At 40.5% G+C, this 19,683-nt stretch overlaps 1 protein-coding gene across 1 annotated transcript in view; it reads left to right on the forward strand.

Moving 5' to 3' along the window:
- The first annotated feature begins 1,281 nt into the window (after window positions 1-1,281).
- NLGN1 (neuroligin 1) overlaps window positions 1,282-19,683 on the forward strand; it is a 416,745-nt gene continuing 398,343 nt past the window's right edge. Inside the window, exon 1 of the mRNA XM_079315493.1 lies at window positions 1,282-1,463. The gene's annotated coding sequence lies outside the window, so the exon portion shown is untranslated. The remainder of the gene's footprint in view (window positions 1,464-19,683) is intronic.

The following is a 19,683-nucleotide window of genomic DNA, read 5'->3' on the forward strand; positions in this document are numbered from 1 at the left end:
TTTTATAATTTTTAGTGACTCATACTGCATTACCTTTAAGTAGGATGAACAAAAATTTCTCAGATATTATAGATAATTATAATGTTATTACAGCATTCCTGATAGCAAATGCTAAAGTTAAGATGCAACACAGCATTTTAAGCAACTCATACCTTCTCAAAATATACTTTTTGCTAAAATTTTCCATGATCCACTTGGCTTCAAAGTCAGCTTTTTTTCTGAGAAATCTTTCTATGGAATTAGTTCTGCCATTTTTGAACCGAGTCAGGAGGCTCCATATGTTCTATTTTAAATTCTGGACTTGCATAATTCCAACAAATGACTAAAGATAGAAGCCTCAGACCTGACAGGTTTTATAATACTCATTAGAGGAAGAAAATAATCGTGGTTTGAAGAAAATTACTTGAATTTTTAAAAATAATGGCATCCAAAACAATTTCCTGCACACGCACAAGTAGAATCTGAAGATGGTTTTCAGGCCAAAATGCTGTTATATGAGAAGCCCTGCTCTTAACCATTAAAAATCATTAGACTTGAGGAGAGCCTTTTTTGTTTAGCTACATCCATTAATAAGGATTCATTAAAATAATACAAAGCACCAGAAAAAGTCTAATTATAAAAAGACCAAACAATCAGTCCAATAGAGCATGAAGTGAGCAGCCATCTGTTGAACAGTCCTGTTTGCAAAAAACTCAACATCCATCTTAGTCGTGGAAAACAGAGGAACTAACAACACAGAAAACAAGGAGGGCTTGGGAAATAGCAGCCAGTGAGACAAGTAAAATAAATGGGAATTATGGTTGATCCTAATACTCAGGAAATGTGGAGATTGCTTTTCAACAGCTGACCACTGATGGATGATGAGAGAGTGAGGGTACCAGCCCAGACTAGCAAAATTCACTGGGATGGGATGGGATAGAATGGGATGGGATAATGGGATGGGATAATGGGATGAGATAATGGGATGGGATAATGGGATGGGATAATGGGATGCAGCAGATAGCTGCAACCCTTAGCCTGGTGTGTTAGACCTGCACTAAACCTGGGCTCAGTGCCTCCACATGACTGACAAATATCTGGTCTGCAGCTCATTTTAGGGTGAAAACACCCATCATCTCCATTATATCCTGGTTTGGTGGTGTTCAAAGCACTGAGATAAAATTTTCAGAAGTTATCAAGTGACTTAAAACCTACAAGTATCAGTGAGCTGCCTCCCAGCCAGCTCCTGAGACACCCACACAGCAGTTGCTGCTCACCACAGTCAACTCCCACACTGGGTTTGGGATTGGGGTCGCTTACACAGAGCCTAGAACCCAAACAAGGCAGGTGCAAGAAAAGCTATTTTGAGCTAATTAACAGCAAAAGTTAAAAGGAGAGGTGTTTAAGGGGCTCCCCCTTTCAGCTGGGGTGGTGGACTGGCAGCTCCCCTTGTGAGGATCAGAAGCCCAGCAGTGCTGTAGCAGGTAGGTAGTTATGTTGCATTTTTTGAGTGAAAATTACTAGTTACGGCTCTATTTTCTTTTTAAAACACAGCAAGAGGAAGAATTTGTAGTTTTATTGCCTTTTATGTAACCCTCCACAGGTAGAGTGGCTGAAAAATGGAAGATTTTGTTTGTTTGCACGTGTTGTGAGTGGTTCTGAATTGTACCTTTGAGCATGTGGCTTTGAGTGCAAAGGAAAATGAGGAGGGTCTGTCCCCTCTGATGAGACACCCAAGCTTTGTGGCAGGGAGTGCAAACTCATGGGCTTGTGCAGAGAGCACACAGGAGAGCTGCAAAGCTAAAAAGGAAGGGGAGCTGTTGTATTCCCTACCCTATTTTTAGCTAATACTGTTATAATGCAAAATGTTTTCTACAGACGTGAGAGCGGTTTTAGAAAGAGTAAAGACACAGAATTACAAAATTATGAGGAATGGGGATTAGGGCTCTAATGAGAGGATTTTGCTGACTTTTCTGTGCTGTTTCTTGACCTCGACATGACATTTGTCTTTTCTTTATCATTAATATGTGTCTTCTTGGCAACTGATGATAAAATATTATGGCTTTTTTTTTTTTTTTTAATTGAATGCAACAGAGGAGAAAGTATTGCTTTTTGCTTATAGCTAAGGGAGCAGAGCTATAAGGGAGAAGCTGGTCTTTTCTCCCACAATGTGGGTATCCTGAGAAAGCTGAGTCTCTGTAGAGCAGGTGCCATTCCTCTTAATCTCTTTGTGGGTCTGCCACTATCACTAGGCAGAATTCTAGCTTGGAGTTTATATTCCACTCAAATGTAGTGATAACACTTAATTTGAGAAGAAATGAGGTGAGGGAATGGACCAGCTCAGCCTAAGTTAATCCTGTTCCAAGGCACCCACATTCCTGGCTGAGGAACGTGACGTTTTCAGCTCCGTTCTGATGACAAGGAATCCTTTTCTCCACTCAGAGGGTGGAAAGGTGCCAAGAGCAGCCCCATTATTTGGCAGGCAGGAGGTAACCTTACAGTAAACAGCTGTCAACCTCACAGTCTGGCTGAATTTTAATAGCTCAGAGACTAAAGAGAGTTACGATTTTGTCTGACCCCACGGGGTCTGGGCTGAATTACTCTGGGCTACACTGGAGCTATCACATTAGGGTCAGGTGACTTGTCTATATAAATTCTTCAAACGTGCCATTAAAATGTCAGTTCTTAACTTAGCCAGAGTTGTAAAGCACTTCAGCACAGTTTAAATCTCTGATCTCGTATAAAACAATCAAAACAGAATAAAAGGAATATTGTGTGGCTGGAGGCACTGTCACTTTTAGCCATGTGCAGGTGGATGCCATTGCTCCTGATCATTTTTGGTTGCTCTTGCTCTGCATGGAACACAATGAATCTTAGTCCAGTTAAAATAATGCATCATTTACTAGAAAACCTAAAGAATTTGGCTTTCTAACTTAACTCCAGTGTGTCAATCCCTTTTCTCATTCTTGGATGTTCATTAAAATATAAGAAGGATTCCCAGGTACACAAAATATGGACAGCTTGAAAAAAAACCTCTCAATTTTAAGAAAAATACGGTGAATATTAGTGCTCTCAGAATATTGATAGAGATTGGAAAGCAGAAAGGACCAACTTTTACATCAGGCCAGTGGCAATCACAGCCTGGAAAAAGGGGAAAATAAATCCCCAAACACTCCATTTGGAGCAGATTGTGCTGAAGCAATGATTTATGACCATTTCTTATGCATAAAGAAAGAACATTTAAGTCTGTACTGTAATTCTGCAGTTAGGCAAGTACCTTCAGTTGCTGCTGTGGAGCAGCACAAGAACTCACCTATCTGTCAGTGACAGCAGACAATTAAAGCAGTAATTTAATTGGGGATTGTGGAGCAAAGAGTGCTGGGAAGAATATTGATACCTTAATAAAGGCTGAGGCTGTGGTAATGGGTCCTGGTGGTAATGTGCAGGATGATGAACTAGGGTTTTGATTTGAGGAAAGTTATACAGAGATGCAGAATGAGTGAAAAATTACAAATTGCAGGTGACTGGCTATGTGTGGTGTCAGAATCAGGCTTGTCTGCCTGCACCTGGTCTCATGAATACACACCTGCATGGTATTGCTGCTTTTCTACCAGTTTGGAGTGAGGCTGTGCATTTTATAACAGTGCAGCAATGCACTGTCTGTCACAGGAGGGGAGGGCAGATATACTCTCCTCTACTTATGTTTTAAGCTCTAATCTTTATATTATTCTGATACTCCTGTGCCATAGGAGTCAAAAATCCTGCAGCATTTCTCAAAAAAAAAAAAATTATCCTGCAGTGCTGATGAGTGCTTCTTCAAAATGGATGCTGTTTGGAAGATAAACTTGTGCCCTGCAGAGAAGATAAAATGTAGATTTATTGAAGCAAACAACAACAAAAAGCTTTATATTGCATTTTGAGTCCTTTTTATATTTTAGGGTCTATAAAATCAGGCTCCTTGCCCTTTATACAGCAAGTCAAGCAGGAAAAAACATTGAAAGTTTTCTTGATCACCCATCTTTTATGTTCCCTATAATCAAGCATATTCCAAATTTGTGTGACTCGAAGAGAAATATCATAATTCTTCAGTAAAAACAAGGCAGAGATATAAAATTCCTCCCAATGCCTTATCAGTAGTTTTCTTTCTATATCAGTGTAAGTTCATTTTCTCAATACCTCGCCAAAGTCATGGAGGCACCTTCAGTACCCCAAGTTTATTTCCAGAGACTTGGAGCTCTTCACTTAGGACTGGATTTATTGCCTCTGAAAACATGCAGGTAAGGCAGGCTTTATGCAGAAGAAAGTGGCAAAGCAGGAGGATTGGGAAGAGGTACCCATGGAAAATGCAGAACAGCTCCTCCATAGCCAGTCCTGAGTCCCCTGGCTGAAGGCAGCAGCTGTTACAGCTGCATTCCCATATATTAAAGCACAGCACTCCTACTTTCCAGAAATTACTTACACTTTGTGTCCTTGTTCCTTTCCCAGCTGGATGCAAATTCCTCCCTGTGCTGGCCTGTGTGGAGCCATGGTGAACCTCAGTGTTGTGTGGGGTTTGTTCTGTTAAACTGGGTGTGACAAATCACAGCCAAAGCACGACACTGAACACTCCAGCCTTAGCTGGAAGTTCAAATATTGAGATCTTAGCTTACTTATTGCCATGGCAATCACCATTAAAAGTATTTTTAGCTTATATTAAAGGTAGGAAAAAAAAAAAGAAAAATCAAAAAGCATTTGAAATGTGAAGTACAAAGACTTTAATTTAAAAAAAACATTCTGTATCCTGTATCACTTCAGTGAGGGGACCTTTTATAAGGGAGCCCTGGGTCTGACAATTTTGGATGATTAAATTTTATATGAAGTGTCTTCTTGGGGACAAGAAAAAAAAAAAAAAAAGGTACAGCTAGGCTGGAGCTGCTGCTGGTCATGGTCTGATCTTGTTTTTATGAGACAACTGATCATAGCCTGAGCATGTTGCAATATCTCTGCCTTGGATAACTCTGGTGGCCCCTTGCTGCCTCCTCCTATCTTTCAAATACAGAATTTAGCAGTAGGTATTTTAATGCACCAGAATGCTGTGGTTTAGTTAGAAGTTCTTTTTTTTAGAGAGGTCTAATAATATTTGTCAATGTTTTGCTTCTGGGCATTTCACTTTCTCATTCCAAGTTCACAAAAGATGGCACTCCCCAAAAGTATTGCATAATGATTTATTTCAAAATAGAAAAGTAATTAAAAAATCTGCATTCCTTGTTACAGTGTCTTTAAAATGTACTGTCTAAAAGGCATGATAAAAGAGAATTCTCTTGTTAGGGATGTCATAGGGGATAGTGAATGGATACAGGTAATTACTATTTCAAATGTCTAATGACCTTTTCACAAAAGCACAATGAACTTCTATCATGCTCTGTTGCTCTTGGTAGAATATGTGATCTTCATGCATACAGATGCACAAAAAAAGTCCTTGATTTCCTCACAGAGCAGTATAATTCAAGAACTTGCATTGTAGTTCCTATTTTTTCCCAGATGTTGGAGTGGGATGTTTGAGAAATAAATGCCTTAAGTCTGTATTGCTCAGACTGTGGACAGAATTTGCAATGCCTGGTGTTTCCACATCATCTGTGGTGAAACACAGTGAGAATTGATGGATGCCAGCACAAGCTGTAAAGCAGACATAGGTGGTAGAGGCAGATCAACAGGAACATTTGCACCAATGCAATTCTCTGCTCTTCTAGGAGACAAAAGACAGTGACAGGTGCAGCATTTGCCAAATTGAATTGTTTGTAGTGTGGCAGCCAGGAATATACCTCAGTTTGCTCAACAACAAAAAGTGTTTAAATAAAAAAAAAAATTGCATTCAAAAGAAGATCAAAAATACCTAATTACCATTCAAACAATAAGCTACAATTCTGAAATGTTTCATTATAAAACGAACAATAAAACTTCTGTGTTTTGTGTTTAGGGACAACCTGGAAAATTAAGAGTTCTGAGACAGAAAAATCAAACATATTGAAGGCTTTTGTGCTCCAATTCTAGGGGAAATGACAGTGCCTATTGTTGCTGTCTGTGTTGTGAAGATGTGAGTGATGATTAGGAGGCAGCGGTCCCTGCCAAATAATATTAGAGAGCTTTTTTATATAGAAGTATCAGAACTATTCTGATGATTCTGATCACACCATTTCTCATTGCTTTCCAGTCTGGGCTAAGTGGAAAATAGAAAGGTGGAGTCAAAATAACCTGTCAGGAGAAGCACACTTTTACTTGCTGCATACATTAATCACAATATATGGAGGCTCAGCAGCTTGACCATGACTCGGGTGTGTGGGAGAATTGGGTAGAATCACATAAGATTTGTAAGTGGTTCCTTCATTCTGGCTGGTGCTATATCCATGCTGGAATACACTGAACACTATAATGCTTTTCATTTAAAAAAAACTTCTCTGACTGTCATAGTTCAGTCTTAGAAAAGAGTGGGGGGAAGAAAAGGATTTCTCACCTACTCACAGAGAAATTTTGCTCATTAGCCTTTGATTATAGCACTGTGCAGTGAGAACAAAAAAACCTCAATGTAAGCCATTTTTTTTGCAAATGAAGAAGTACATAATTTCCTGTTTTATATGCATGGTGCCAAATTTGAACCACTTTCAGTATTTATACTGAGACTGGGAAGGCAAAAGGTGTCCTGGCTCAATGACTGCACTTTAACCTCCTGTGTTGGAGGACTATTCTATAAAGGTGGCAATTTCTGGACAAAAGGATTAATTGAGTTAATAACCTGAACAGTGAGGTAAAGGGTAATTTACAGTCATAGCTAGTGTGAAAGCCCTGTTGTTTCTTTAATTGTGGTATTGACTGACATTGCACTGCTATAAATTGTCCTGCAAGAATGTATGTACACAAGCTTGAAAGTTTAGTCTGTTGTGATTGAGACAAAAAAAAGACCTGATTTTCAGAACTTCACTGGTCTGTAAAGTATCTAAACCATTTTCAAGGAATGAGAAAGATGGTGTGATTTGACACACATTAAAAAAAAAAGAATATTGAAGTTATACTTCCATTTAATTGAGCCATTAATCCTAGAAAATTGGCTCCCACGTGTAACCTGAAACTATACCACATTCTTTTAGTTATTTTCTGATATCACCAACTGAACATATATCACAGAAAATAAATCTGCTTTCTTGTTCAAAATATGAGCAATTTCAAGAGAAAACACCAACTTGAAGAGAAACCTGAAGGAAGAAAACGAAAAAAACAGTAACTGCAACAGATAAATAAAATACCTGCCTCTAACTAATAAACTGGGAACCTGAGTACAGTGTTTGACAATAATATAGGAACTATAATTTGGCTCACAAACCTCTCAAGAAGCAGTAAAAGCTGGTATGTGTTTTCTCTAGGAGATGCTGGGTATGTTGTTGACCTCATCATTCTAAAATGTTTCTTGTGCAGATATTCAGAGCACACAGCACTTCATCAGAAATCCCTTGTTCTGATTGCTGGAGTGTTACACAGCTATTTTCTTGTACAATTGAAGCTATGCAGGAACCAAAGCACAGATCCCAAGCATGAGGAGGTAAAGGGTCCTGGGGAAACAGACAATAAAATGTGCACTGCAAACACTGAGACAGTGAAAAGTGGCCTGTTTGTCCTTCTGCTAATACTCCCCAGGCCATCTGTAAGTGGCCTTTATGCACCACCTGTCATTTAGGCAATGGTTGGTTCACTAATTAGTAGGATAGTCACCAGACCATGCTGTTGGACAGGCATTTTCTGTTAATGCTTGGCTGCAAAGAATACAGAGTTCTTAGGCTTCCAATTGCAAGGTAATTCTTTACAGAAAGTCAAGTGCTAGAAGCTTTTCTCATAAAACCAGGCACAGAGGGCACAGACACTGACAAGCCAATCATCCCAATTAATTTTAGGGCTGAGAGTTGGAGGTTTTGGTCTTCTGAGCAGAGTTTGAGTTTGCAGCCTTTAGGGATGCTGTCAGTGGGCATTGTGGTGCAGCTGCACCCCAGGGTTATCAGGCTGGAAAGTTTGTGGTGACGCTGGAAACAAAATTGGTTCTTTCATTGCATTCTAATGGCCTACATAATTTTGCTTGGCACATGGCTTACCTTGGATCCACCCAGTTGCTCGTGATCTTGGCCAAACCTCAGTTCCTTTCTTTGTCTGCTATGACTTTGATTCTCCTTTATCATTTCTCACTGGCAAAGGATGGATTTCTTTCCTGCTCATTTAATGCTAGGTAAGGAAAGGTGTTCAGGCACCTAAATTTGAAGAGAGATCAAGTATGTTTATTCTGGCACCTAGTTTTTCTCTCATAAACCAGAAAAATTTCCTTGCTTTTGGTGAAATTACATCTGCCCTTCAGGAGTAGACACCTGCATTGATTTGACAGTTAGTTAAGGTCATTTAAACCACATTAAAATATATGTGCTTTTACTGATTTTGTGTGCTGTGAATTGCCCTAGGGTTTCAGGACTGACTCTTCAGCTGATGGACATCTGGGAAATTTCCTGTACCTTTCAAAGAAGCCATGTCAATTTATATTAGCAGGAGATTTGGTCTTTAATTATTTTCATAATGAAATATCAACTCTGAATACAAAGGTCCACAAATACCATCAGTAGGTGGGGGTGGAGTGTCCAAAGATATCTGAGTTGTCCTTTCCTGTCTACATCTCTTCATGCAGAAGTATTTCACTAAATATTTCTCTAAATATGCATGGGAAAATTTGAGCAGCAGATAGAATCTATAGTGGAAAGGCAGTTGTGTATTTTCATGCAGAATTGATGACTAGTTATGGGAGGCAGAATTACCAACTCTAGAGAACACAGATGTTAACTGGCATAATGCCCTCTTGATGCAAATAAATACATTAGATGCTATAAAAGATTTTAAAACAGGAGAGCTCATCTTGGCAGGAGATATATTTGCTGGATTTGTGCTATTCATTTTGTTTTATAGAATTGCTGTGGATTTGGAATAGACTATTTGAGGAGCTTCTAAATGCACCAGTGGAAAGAGACTTTAAATCCATTTTATTTCTGATGTTTTGTAAAGGGAAAAAACATGCTTAATTTGTGCATAGACACTTCACCTCCCCTAGTACCCCAAAGTGTCTGAGCTACATGCCTGGTAAACTAAGCAGAGTGATGGAAGGTTGGACAACTGTTCAAACATGCAGGGTGTGTCTGGAGCCTGCAGAAGGGAGTGCTCCCTTCCCATTCAGAAGCTGGGCTATTTGCATTCTTCCTCCATCATTAATATTCCTTATGAGTAAATATCACTGTTATCCCCACCAAATTTTTACCACTGTCACTCAAACTCTTGCTTTGGTTCCCATGTAATTATTTGAATTTCTTCTAAGTAAGACCTAGCAGAATATAATGTGACCCATCTCCTCCTAGAGTTCTTTTTTTAATGACAAAAATAAAGGAGATTTTATTCAAAGTCCATCTTTGTGTCCTTTTACAAGCCAAGGAACATGGGCATCTATTTAGGGCAACAGAATTGAAGGTCAAAAATCTGGTTACAACTGTGGGGAAGTATTGGTAGGGTAGTTTAAGGCAATGCTATACATGCTGTTTGCAGTGGATTTCTATTATATATTATTTTTCTGAGGACAGTGAAAAGGACCCACACCTCAACTGCCCACTTCTGTACCAGGGGATGAGAGCAAGCCCAGAGAGAGAGGAGTGGAGGAGATGGACACTGGTTTGATTTGTGACAGCATCTCCTCTCTTTGAGTCTTGCCTTTCATTGGGATGAGCAGAGCAGAAGGCAGCAGGGCTCTTCCCTCTCTCCTAAGTGCCTGTCACACTCCATAGCAGCTGCTGTTACATCTTGCAGTAATTTTTTTTCCAGGACAGGTCCCTTTTAACTTCCTGATCTCATTTTTCAAGCCTTTTGAAGCATTTTGCCACCTCCTATTGTCCCTCCTGTTTTCCCTGATGTTGGTAGTTTTTTCTTTTTGTTCCATGCTGTTGTTTCATGAAGCCTTTGCCTCCTAATTGTCTGTCTCCAATACCTGCTACTGTGAGTGCCTTTTACTACTATCTGTATTTCTGTGTCACATCAATCCTGCAATGTGACAGATGCAAATCTGTGTGAAATAACCTGTGCATGATGCATGCAACCTGAAAATAAACATTTATTTCAGTGTCAGGTGCGTCATACCTGCAAATAACCTCATTTATCTAGACACATTTATTTTAATGCTTATTGTATAAATACCAGTATCTCAGCATACTCTACAATACCATCTGCCACTAGCTCTTCTATTATGCATAATTTAATATAGTCCTACATTACTCCAAGTTTTTATGTTGCTGGGTTCATGCATAGCTACAGCCTTTGAGGAGGATACAAGTGCGGTATGAAGATTACAGAATATATTACACTGAGGTTTAAGTGGTGCTTTTGGGCTAGAGGATGTTAATTCAGACCAGGTATCTGACATCTGCAGTTGCACAATGTGGATTGGTGCAGTATTTTTCCATACTTGTTTTGAATCTTCTCAGTATCTTAAATAACTAAAGGTAAAATTGGCAGAATTGTATGATAAGAAATACAGGTATTTTCCACTCACTGATTTTCCAGTTCTCCCCAGGCTAGACAACTCAATTCATGTCTTCACATGAATTAACCTATAACTTCCTGGATTGCTGGAGTGCTTCTGTGGACCATTATCTCTGACAGGGCACTGAAATGGTTGTATTTGTTCCTGTTATTAATGCCTGGCTCTTGAAGAAGCAAATATACACAGTAAGGAGATAGAGCAAGTCCTCGACTAAGCTGCCATTAACCAGCATTAGTTTCTCCTGTTACCATAACTTGGTTTAACTTTTGAAGTCTGAGGTTATTTGCACCCTTGTTTCACATTCCAGGGCATGCTCAGGCATTTCCATTAACTCCAGATTTTTCATAACAGTTATACTATATTAACACTCTGAATAGTAAAAATTTGCAACAGCTAAAGCTTGGTGATTGTTTTTAGGGATTATGACTTGTTTTGGTTGTTGCATACCCTTCCTCTGGCATATCACTGCTCTTCCACAAGTTCTAAAATGTTAGCAGCTGGGAATGGTATGTCAGGTAGTTCCTGTGGTGCTAAAATAATCTAAATCTAGTGACAGGACAGGACATAGCCTCAAGGTGTGCCAGGAGAGGTTCAGGTTGGCCATCAGGGAAGATTCCTTCATGGTAAGGGTTGTTGAGTGTTGGAATGGGCTGTCCAGGGAGGTGGAGTCACCATTCCTGGAGGTGTTCACAAAACAACTGGGTGTGGCACTTAGAGCCACAGTTTTGTGGATAAGGTGGTGATAGTCAAAGGTTGGACTTGATTATCTTGGAGATCTTTTCCAACATTAATGATTCTATGATTCTAAATTAAATCAGCTTCTGCTGACTTGAATACCTCTAACTTCTTTTCATGCCATTTTACCTCTCCATGGGTTTTGGTGTGGTGTTCCAAGGCCAGAACTAAAATTCAAGAGCTTGACTGAGGACAGGACTGCCATGAGCTGCCACTGAGCACAGAGCCCTCCCAGGAAATCCCACCCAGAGCTCACCAGATGCCTCTTCCTGACTGGGCTTTTCAGCAGGGCTTGTGCTCAGCCAGCCTCCATCAATTCTGAAGCACTTTGTGCTTGATCACTGGTAATTTTTCATGTTTAAAATAAAGCAGCTCTCATTGCCCCCATTTCGCAATCAAAAAAGTGATTTTTAGAGGAATATGAGAACACTTGTGCTTTTTTTTGTCAGTATTACAATGAACTTTATTGTTGAAGCAGTGACCAAGGTCTGATCTGTTTTTGATACAGAAAGGGCTGATTGGATAAAGAAAACCCCACAGTGTGTGGGGAGTAAGACTTCAGAATTCCTATCCTCATTGACCTCAGTAGAGCTTTTCAAGACTCCATTAGTAAGTATGAGTCTGAGCAATGTGTTAGTAAATTCAGTGCCAGCTAAGCAGTGGGTAGGTTTGGCTGATCTTAGAGCCCTGAACCTATTAGAGAGAAGCTGTATATATTGAGCAGATTTTTCAGACCAGAGTGTGAAAACTCTGGATATTAAGGTGCTCAGTTGTGAATTACACTTGGCTCTGCTGCTGCTGTCCTAAACCATTTCTTTCCTTTTTTTTCTTTTTTTTTTTCTTTTTTTTTTTTTTTTGTGATCTAGAGCTCCATGTTGCTTTTCATCTCAGTTCTATAGTGGATTTTTTGGATAATGTGGAGAGTGCATAGAAAAAAAAGGTGGTACCAATATGCAAAACTGAATTATGGTGTGTCTACAGTGGCTGGGTGCAGTGTTTTAGCACAGCTGTTGAATTGGGTTATTTCTTGAGGAACATGATATGGAATAGAACAAACATCAGCTTAACTGGAACAATATTCATATAAATGTAGATAGTGCAAAATAGTGTCATGGTTGCTGCCATAGATACTGAATCCTCTTCCCCCCTCTATATTTTGTCATTTTTGGACATGATGCATAGTTTTTCAACTGAAGTAAGAAAGTACCATGCTTTTGTATACTTAACTGCAAGTTAGAATCTTCTAAGGCTCAGAATTGCTCTGTGCAGTATTGATGAAAGATGTTTAAGTGAAACTGCACAAAGTATTGCAACTATAATGAAGAACCAGAAATTATACATTCTTTCTAATTTTGCACTTGAAGTTAAATTGAATCTACTCCCATAAGCAACACAAAGATTGTATTCACAAGGAACATTAATGGAGTGTCCTTTTGTGAGTCTGTATCTCTCACTGAATGCTTGTATCACCTATTCCTGATCATCACATTTCTCAAAGAAAACTAAAGCAAGATTTCCCATGTATTTGTTTGAAGTGATGCCACAATATGCCTGCTCTCATTTTCAAGGGAGTGTTAAGTAGGCACTTGTATTTATATTGTGATTTTGTGTTAAATAACAGGCAGAGGAGCTGGGCTAAGGCATTTAACACTGTTCCTGATGGTCTTTCAGGTGGCAGAGGAGGTGTGACTACTGTGCCTTGCAAGTCACACTCACAAGTTTTGCATAGTCAAGGGCAGGATCTCTCTGAATTTTCAAAAGTGTTGAGTATTTAACAATGTCCAAAAAAATGGAATTTACCCTGGCTTTGATAATTGATGTAATTGGCGGTCACAGCCTGTTTTCTACAGGAAAAATGAATCTCATTTTACTTAAAGTAGAAAGAAATTTGTTCTTCTCCTGCTTTTTTTTTTTTTATAGGGTACTTGACTACTGCATACCCCTTATGAGAAAATATTTTGCTAAAGTTTTATTTTTATCTCCTGTTTGTTTATTTTTAATTACTACTTCAATACCCTGGGATTCACCATCGATCTTCATCTGCCTACCCAATTATCCCTAGCTTGCTGAAGGGTTTGTTTACTTTTTAAGTTATATGAGTTATATGTGCTCTGTTAAGGTTATTTGTGTGTGTGTCTAAGTATTGGTAACAGGGAGATTCTGAGTTACAGGAGGAAAGATGAATTGATATTACTGGTGTTATGAGGGTGTAACTCAAAGAGAAGATGTCTGAATGCTGTTGCTGTCTTGGGGTGATTTTCCTTCTAACAGCCTCCTGGGGAAATGCACACCATGGAGTGAGATATTCCTGCCCCAAGGTTACCTAGGGAACACTGTAACATAAAATGTGGGAGGTTAATGCCTTTAAGAGTGTTTTAAATGCACTGAAGTTCTTTGCACAGCAACTCCCACTAGCTTGAGAAGTATTTCATAAATTTATGAAAATGAATCTGCAACTTCACAGGAAGAGACAGTTCTAACTTCTCACAGTACTGGAGGGTATCCTCTGTGTAGGTTTTGCATTATCACTTAAAAATGATTTCCACCATTTTGTTTTAACTTAATGAAGTCTTATCTTTGATCAGTAGATCAGTGTAATTCAGCTGATATAACCTAAGGTTCTGTCCCCAAATTAATTTCTCTCCATCTGCAAAGAAATTACTTTTCCTGTACAAGCAAATGGGGAAAGCATTTTTTGTCCCAGTTGAGGCAATATTGGCAGCAAAACTCTGTACTTTTCTTCAACTCTGAACATAGTTGATATATTTCTTCCTAACTTTTAAATATATATAAATGTTCAAGGCCAAGTTGAATGAGGCTCTGAGCAGCCTGGTCTAGTTGAAAGTATCTCTGCCCATGGTGGAGGGATTGGGTGTGCATGACCTTTGAGGTTCCTTTCAACCCAAACCACTCTAATTTTATGATGTACAAATTTGTCTGGTCTTGAAAAGGGTTAAATGTGTGCCTCAAATAGGATGAGCTGTGGCTCATAAGGGGGCTCCTGCACCCAATGGTTCTCCCTGACAGCTGCTGCCCAGTCCTTGTGTTCGTATTTGCCATTTATTTACTGAAATCAACTTTAGTCTGTAAATTTTGGACATCTTCCATGGAGGTACAGGAAAGCAAATTCAGTCAGATTAAAAAAAAAAAAAAAAAAAAAAATTCAAGAGAAACTTTAACTTGAACCAATACCAATGGCCAAAGCTAAGAAACCAGGGAGTACCCATGATGATGCTCCAAAGGCATTTATCAGGTTATAGGTTTGTGCTGGGGTACACATGGACATGAGTGATGACCCAGAACTGGATGAATTGACACAGTTTATACACTATTGAGACTCATGGCCATGGCCCTAAAACCTCTATGGGGTGAGGTCTCCCACTATCTGGGTGTCCTCTGTGTTAGCCAGGAGATCTGGTCCTTCTCATTGCCACCATCTGAAGAATGTGTGGTGTGCCTACCACAGCCTTGGGGTGGGGAATAGGGCTGGGAAAGGCTGGAGGCTGTCAGGGAGCTGTGGTATGTAGGGAGGTGTGTGCTTCTGACAGCACTGCAGTAATAAATAGCAACTTCAGGTTTGTGATTAATCTGAAAGCTGCTCTGAATCTCTCCCATGTACTTGCTTTCCAAAACTGAGACCATTTCTAAAAGGCCTGACAAAGAATGTTGATCATTGAATCATCCTGTAAAATCTGAGAGAAGTGTAATTATAAGCAGTAGGGAAAATCTATAGAAAAAGAGATAATTTCCCATTAAATTCAACGGGGCAGTTGTCAGCTGATATAAATCAGTGAGTTTATTGATTCAGTGGAGCCTGTTTGACAATACAAGGGTTCAGTCCCACTGGGTTTGGGAGCAAATTCTGTAGAACCCATTTCGTGTCAATTATATTCATTTTTATTCTGTTCAATATGACTAATTACTGCTTTTCCCTCGGTGTGAATGGACCAAAGAGCTCCTGTCAGAGCCTTCTGCTGGAGTGACTCACTCAGGAGAGTGAGGAGCAGTGACAGATCCTGCAGCTGAGCAGGAGTGCCGGGGGGATTTGTTGTCAGGAGCAGCATCACACGTGCAGGAGAATGCAAGTCACTGCTGAGAGAGCCCTGAGCTGGCTTCTCCTTCCTCACTGTGTTGTGTGCTGCCACAGAGCTCCAGCCTCACTGCAGGCTGTAAAAGGTCTGCGTGCTGCACAATTAATCTAAATTACGTGTGCCTTTTGGAATGTGTCACACCGCATCATCTGAGCCATCATACAAACAATGGCTGCGGTTCAGGTAGAGTTCACTCCCAAAGTTTCCACTAGCCCTAAGTAAAGATCCTTTAATTTTGTAAGGGAAACAGTGGTACAGACCCCTTTATTATCTCTAACACATGAAGCCTGAAACAATTACAGCTTACTCTATAAATCCATTTCTCATTTCTTCTCATTCTCTGCAATTCTCAGATTTCCTTATGCTCCCCTGACTCAGGGGAAATATTCATTAAGAAAGCACGTACAGTTTCCCTAAGTATATCAAGTTTGAATTGCTGAAGCTAGTGGCTGGCTCCCTTCCACAGAGTTTGTAGGAATTTTTAAAAGAAAAATCCAACAGCTGATCGTGCAACTAATCCAGATTTTCATTCTTTCATCCTAAGTGAGGGAAAAAAGTGCTGACAGTTGAAGTGTCTCCCTCAATTCCCTTCTGCAGCATATTACTGTGGGGCACGATGGTTTCTGCCCCATGCATGCACTGCTCTGGGCTGTGCTGAAGGGTGCATGGTGCTTTCAAAGCCATTCCCTCTCCCAGGGCATGAGCCTCTGTGCCTGGGGCAGTGTTGGACATTTGTCTCTTGGAGCAGCAGTGCTGGAGGGGGAGAATGGAGATGGAGGGTTGGGGTTCACTCAAGTTTCTCCTTCCACACCACTGAAGGACAGCTCCACTAAGGCTTTGTAATCTCTGCTGAGCCATGTGCAGTGAGCTTCCACCCAATATCAGCATTTCTGATTGATGATATTGGCTTGAATTTTCGACATTTTTCTCTTTCTTTTTCATCTTTTACTTAGAAATATGTATGTTTTCTTCAATTCAAAGGGAATGTAACTTCTCTTGCAGTCAGAGATATTTCACAGGTGAAAAAAACCAAAGTTGGGGAACCTGGTGATGCAAGGTGACTCAGAGTTATAGGTGACTGCATCTGCAAAGACACCACAAAGCAGATTTCAGGCTGCTGCCACACCTATGAACAGGCCATGGTTGGTAAAGCCTCACTCTCAGCCACTTGGTTTTGGGACAAAAGGCACAGAGCTGGGAGGTGTGGCCATGGCAGCCCGTGGTATCAAGGGTATTGGGTTCTCATTTGTTGCCAGACAGATTCTGAATGGTTCTTTTTGTGGCCCCATGCTGTGTTAATGGTGGTGAGCAGCAGAGCTCAAGTGTTGCTGTTCTAATTCCTTCTCCAGCAGAATTTCCCCATTCCTTTACCACTGCACTGTCTATGTTACCCTCTTGCAGGTGTCCTTCCTTGCATCAGATCTCATAGTTAAGAACAAGAAACCAGAGGTTTGTTTTCTCTGCTGTGGGAGGCAGAGCACCCTTCTCTTTCCCTGAAACACAAATCCTCAAACTCCAGCAGTCCAACCACAATCCAGTGCACTAACATTTGGATTTGGAAGCATTTTGCATGCACAGATGGGGCTCCACAAGGTGCAAAGCTGTGAAGAATGTTGTAAATTGTCGAGTCAGGTTAAATTTAAAAAGTGAAAAGGGGAGGAAAAAAGCAAAACTGAGGGAAATAAAGGAAAAGACTCCAGATGTGGGTCGGATAGGATCTGACTGTGTTCCAAAGTTTCTTCAAGGCAAGCAGGGAAAAGTCAAGTCTTCAGGCAATGTTTTTTGAGAGCTCCAGAGGGGATGAATTAGGGACAGTGTGTTTTGGAGGCACATCCTGCCCATGAGATTCATCTGTTGGGGGAAGCTGGAGCCCATCCCTCCAAACCTCCTGCACAGCTGTGCAGTGCTGAGGTGATGCTGGCTTGTGCCCAGCCTCTGGAGCAGGAAGGTGCAGAGGGAAGGGAGGGAGGGAGGGATGGATGCTGCCAGGGCCTGCAGACCATGCTGGGATTTGTAGGGCCATGATGGCAGGGCAGGAATGACTGCCCTCCACTCCCCATTGATGGGGTTTGAGCCAACATCTCTGCCATGAGGGTGGCACACAAGGACTGGGCAGGTCCTGAAATGAAGGGAGCTGAGGGTTCACCTCTTGCTTTTTCCACAGCTCTGTGTCCTGAATGAAGGTGAAAGTAATTGGTAGTCTTTTCCTCACATCTCTCTTTAATACTGTAGTAATTCCATTTCAGCCAAGCTGTGTACTTTTATCTTCCTTAGGGATCTCAAACAAGCTTTTAATTTTCAGCAAAACCTTTGGAGATCACCTCTGAGATCAGGAGCTAATTTTTTGGTGTCATGCCTGAGGGAGATGGATTGGGAGGGGTTCAGGTCTTGCAGGTTTCAGGAGGGCTCCTCATGCCTTGGGTGCTGGAAGATGGTGCATAGCACAGAATGTGGTGGAAAGTGCAGCTCTGTTCATTCAGTGAGTTCAGAAACCACTGAAACAGGGCTGTAATGAAGCAATATTGTAAGAAAATAAGAAACAGTGGGCCATGCCATGGACCTGGGCTTCCTCTCAAGTTAGTAAAACTCAGTGGACTTGTCTCATGACAGCAGTGATGAGAATTTGTTTCTTTCTTTCCTTCCTTCTCCTGGTGCTGCACTTTTATCTCACAGGTTGGTGTGTTGTGCAAACCTAGGAGCTTGTTTTGGCTCTGTGTTTGATGGTTTGATGGTTTTATGGTGTCCTTTAGTGGGAGCCATAATCCATCCTGCAGTGGGGTTATGACTCCAGCAGGGAGCCCCAGCATCCCTCCCCAGTCACTCTGTCCTGTGGTCTGGTGGAGTCTGGGAAGATAAGAAATGTAAATAGAAAATGAATCATGGAACTCTGAGAGATGTGAGGTTAAGATAAAACAACAAAACAAACCCCTCCACCCAAACCCCCACCCTACTACAAAGAAATCCCAAACAAACAAAAAACCTGGAAGAAAACTCCAAAAACATTTTGGTTGGTGATGTACAGGGGGAGAATATGGTGTTATAAATGTAACTGCTATGACTCAGGCAACAGAAGCAGAAGAATTATGTAGAGCAGAAGAGATTTTAAGTTGGAAAAATGTGATTGAGTTAAGACGAAGAAAAATTTAGGCTGCATCTCATGAGAAAACAGACTAATTGTGAAATCCTCTACTACACTTAGATCTGGGCCCCTCGGGAAATAATGGAAAAGAGTGTTTCCTGGCAGTAGAAGCCCCTAGACAAAACACCAGTGCTTTAGGAATATGTTATGCATAGCTGCAATATAGTTCAGCAGCCGCAACCCCATTCCTCCACTAACAGGAAAGAAGCAGCTAATTTATCAATAATAACTTTTGTGTTTCACTGCTTCCATATGCCAAAGACTCTGCAGTTGCTGATGGATGTGTTTGGGTGCAGAGGTGGTTTTACAAAGTGAGAATTTATCTACTAGGAGCAGGTCTAAAACTAATGGTTCATTTTGCATAGGCTGCCCAGCAGCCACCAGATAGTAACAGCTGCTTGCTTCTACTCTTGTCTTAAGGTGGATTTGAACTATTAAATTAAAGGCAAAATAAAATCTGAGGTATTTCTTTAAATGATTCGGTCCTCCAGGGAAGGATTTGCAAATGCATGTGTATTTATCATATTGAAGCTTTCCTATTGCTTAAAAATATCTATTTTCTTGAGACACCTTATTGAAAAAGTGCCTTAGTGCTTTTCATCATTCACTGTATCTTTTTTTTTCAAAGCAAAAGACAGTGTGTGTATTGAAAATAATTGTTCACATACTATTTGGCGAGCTTCAAAATGCACCTAAGGTTTAAAATTAAAAATACTAATCAAGACCATGAAATGCAATTTCAGAATTTGAAATGACATTTCAGACTCCTCTGCCCATCCTAAATTTGTCACCTGTTTAAGGCTGCTGCCATTTCTGTGGCCTTGGAGCAGCAGCAACCAAAGCAACTCAGAGTCTGCCTGTACTTTCCACTGTGGGTGAATGTGGTTGGCTTTACCCCCAGTAAAAAATGTCAGCTCACACTTTCCACCCTTAAGAGATCCAGGGCAGGATGGTTTCCCAAGCTCTCTGTGTTTGATTTAGGCTTTTGGTTTGAGCTGGAATTCTTCTTAATGCTCTTTATCTTGGTTTTCCATCAGTGACATTTTGATGTTTTTGCATGAGCTCAGGCTAAGGGAAGATTCCATTTTCTTCTCTGTCCTCATTCTTCCACCCTTGCTCTCTGGGCTTATCAGCACAGCTGCTGTCAGCTGTAGCTT

Source organism: Erithacus rubecula (genome assembly GCF_903797595.1).
Source record: "Erithacus rubecula genome assembly, chromosome: 11".
Classification (NCBI taxonomy): Eukaryota; Metazoa; Chordata; class Aves; order Passeriformes; family Muscicapidae; genus Erithacus; species Erithacus rubecula.